The sequence below is a fragment of the Lemur catta genome, chromosome 6 (genome assembly GCF_020740605.2).
Source record: "Lemur catta isolate mLemCat1 chromosome 6, mLemCat1.pri, whole genome shotgun sequence".
In the NCBI taxonomy this organism is placed as follows: Eukaryota; Metazoa; Chordata; class Mammalia; order Primates; family Lemuridae; genus Lemur; species Lemur catta.
Window position 1 is genome coordinate 773,052 of NC_059133.1, and position 3,490 is coordinate 776,541.

Below are 3,490 nucleotides of genomic sequence, written 5' to 3' on the forward strand. Positions count from 1 at the left end.
TCTGGACCCCGAACACTTCCAGCTATGGGGGCACCCCTGCCCACCCTGGGCTGGAGAGCAGGGCTGTGTTGTCTGATTTTTATCTTTCATACCATCTCTCCGCTTGTAAAGATCTCCGAACTAAGACACCGGCCCTGGCTTGCAGCGTGTTTTACTTTACTTCCTAGTGAGGTAGTCCAGTGCACGCCATACCCACTCTCCAGATACCCCAGTGCCCAGGATAACTCAATCTCCCCAGATAACCCAGTGCCCGGGATAACTCAGTCTCCCCGGATAACCCAGTGCCCGGGATAACCCAGCTCCCCGGATAACCCAGTGCCCGGGATAACTCAGTCTCTCCGGATAAACCCAGTGCCCGGATAACCCAGTGCCCGGGATAACCCAGTCTCCCCGGATAACCCAGTGCCCGGGATAACCCAATCTCCCCGGATAACCAGTGCCCGGGATAACCCAGTCTCCCCGGATAACCCAGTGCCCGGGATAACCCAATCTCCCCAGATAACCCAGTGCCCGGGATAGCTCAGTCTCCCCGGAAAACCCAGTGCCCGGGATAACTCAGTCTCCCCCGGATAACCCAGTGCCCGGGATAACTCAGTCTCCCCGGATAACCCAGTGCCCGGGATAACCCAGTCTCCCCGGAAGAACCCAGTCACCCCGAATAACCCAGTGCCCGGGATAACTCAGTCTCCCCGGATAATCCAGTGCCCGGGATAACTCAGTCTCCCCGGAAAAACCCAGTGCCTGGGATAACTCAGTCTCCCCAGATAATCCAGTGCCCGAGATAACTCAGTCTCCCCGGATAACCCAGTGCCCGGGATAACTCAGTCACCCTAGATAACCCAGTCTCCCTGGGGATAACCCAGTCACCCCGGATAACCCATGACAGTGGATCAGAGTGACGGGGGCTCCTGCAGCAGCACAGGTGGCATGGGCTGGGGGCTGGGGGGGACACAGCTAGGTGGGAGGTAGGGAGGTGGCAGGGTGGTGTCCAAGAGCCAGGCCAGCAAAACTGGCTCTGCAGGGAGGGCAGGCTTGGGTGCCCACTAGGCACCTGCCTAGAGAGGTCACGCCAGCCACTGGATGGTGCCTCCAGAGCGGGCGTGTGTATATGTGTGTGTGTGCGTGTGCATGTCTCAGGGAGCACCCGGAGGCTGGGGCTGGGGGGCTGGGCCTGGAGTTAGCATGGCCACCCAGGGAAGGCAGGCTTTGGGGTGGAGAGGACTCATCCCGTGTCGCTGCTGGGTGGGTAGTGCTTCCAAGGAGGTTGACCCTGGGACCAGAGGGCGCTGGGTCAAGGGGTGAACTTGGCACAGGAAAGGGCTAGTGGAGGGACACTGAGTCAGGGAGTCCTGTCTGTTGAGTGAGCTGCGGCAGGAGGAGGCCTGGCCACAGGGGACCGCGGAGACTGCGGAGCTGCTGGTGTTGAGCGAGCATGTGGGAGGGAACGAGGTGCCCTCACCTCCGCTGCTGCACACGGGCACCAACAGGGACGAGGCTCTCCAGGAAAATGCCTCTCAGAGTCACCTGTGCAGTTCCCTCACCCCAGACCCTGAGCAACCAAGACTTGCTCCTGATGGACAAACGGGTAGAACGGGCCCAGCCGGAAGGAAGGGGCAGGTCCTCACTGACCACCTGGGCTCTGAGCCCTGGGTGACGGGGCAGGGAAGCTCCTCTGCTTTTGGGGTCCTGGGCAGGGCGGCAAAGTCCTTCCTGTCACTCGAGGCAGAGGCAACTCCCAGCCCAGCGTCTCGGAGGTGGGACTTCAAGGCTGGAAAGACGTCTCACACCCCACACCCAGTCCCTGCTCTTCCAACCCGGTCCTAACCCCGGGGTCCCTCCGACCACAGGCTTCCCGCTTCCTCAGCTGCCCACGGCCCGTGAGCCGAGCCTGGTTGCCACTCCCACCCTGGGAGGCCGCTCAGCTCAGAGGGGCCCACGAGGACTTCCCGGGCCCCCTGGGCTGCTGCCCCGGCCGAGAGGCTGAGGCTTGCGCCACACCAGGTTGTGACCAGGCCCTGGACCCAGGGCTGGGTTCACGCTGTTGTTGCCATCTTGGAATTCTCGGTAATCCTGTCCTAAAACTGGTGTCAGCACGAGTCTTACAGGCCCAAGTGCTCGCAGTGAGCAGAGGCCCCCTCCGCCCGCACGCCCCTCCGCCCGCGCGCCCCCTCCGCCCGCACGCCTCCGAGCACACAATTCCCACGGAGCCCCCGCCTGCCTGCAAAGGGCCGGATCCCTCCACACTGCTCCTGCCTGGATTTTGGAAAGAGCCAGTTCCCCACGCGCTGTAATTCAGTGGCAGAGTGGAGGAGACCACCCACAGCGCTGAGGCCTGTGCCAGCCTCTCGGGCCTTGGCGGGGACTCACCACTCCTGCTGGGGACGGCAAGGGTAGGAGGGTGCCCAGCGCGGCCACGAGCTGCGTCACGTGCAGCTCCTCTTGGGCCACCCTCGAGCAGGCCAAGTGCTTGCTCCTGTCTGAGCCCCCGCCTGGGCCCCCACGCGCCTCAGCACAACCACCCCCCCCACCTTTCCGGAAAGGGCCTTCCATTTCCAAATGCCACTGCTCACTCGGAGCCACAGGAGGTGCCAGCAGTCCCTACAGATGCTGCCGGCCTGGAAAGCGCTTCACGAGTTGTGGCTGCAGATCTTAGTGCAACACCACCTTTGGTCAACAGCTGTGATCCCAGGTGTCTCGACAGACCTTCTGACTGGCAATTTCCGCTCCCAAGGCAGAAGCTACAACCTGAGGGCACAAACCTGCCTGCCTGGAGGGAGGCCACGCAGCAGGTCCCTGGCCGAGGTGCCTGAGGTCTGCGCTGGGCCAGGCCTGTGCATCTGCCCCTGGAGACAGCGGGCACAGGCCAGGTCCGCCCCACCTGGGCCCTGAGGGCATCTCCCAGCCCAGGGTTTTGTTTTTCATCCAGGCTGCTGCCAAGCCTGAGACTCTACACTCCGGGTTTGGGGCAGTGTGGGACTCGCCCGCAGTGCTCCCTGCAGCGTGGGTCCCGCTGGGTCCCTGCCCCTCCCAGCTGCCCCTAAACACCCATCAGGCTCCAGCCTGCAGTTTCTTTCTGGCCCAGATATGTTTGTCTGGGGACCTGTCCTCAGTGCCTTGGGGCTGCAGGTCTCCAAGCCTGCACCGTCCAGCAAGCAACCACCCGCCTGTGCACGGCGCTGGCATCCACGTGGGGCAGCGGTGGCCGCTCTTGGGCAGAGGGGACTGGTGGGGGCTCCATCTCAGCCCACCCGCTGTGCCCTCTTGGAAGCACCGGGGCCCAGGGCAGCAGACCATGTGCGCTCTGCACCACCGGCCCTTGGCTGAGGCTCTCCGCTGGGCAGAGCTGGCGGCCTTCCCTGGTGCTTGGCACATAGCTGGGTCAGGGCAGAGTGAGGGGGCGCATCACCAGAGACTGCACCCAGCCAGGGTCAGAGGTCACATGAAACCCTGGTCTTCACCAACACAGGCACATCTCCAAGTGAAAACGCAG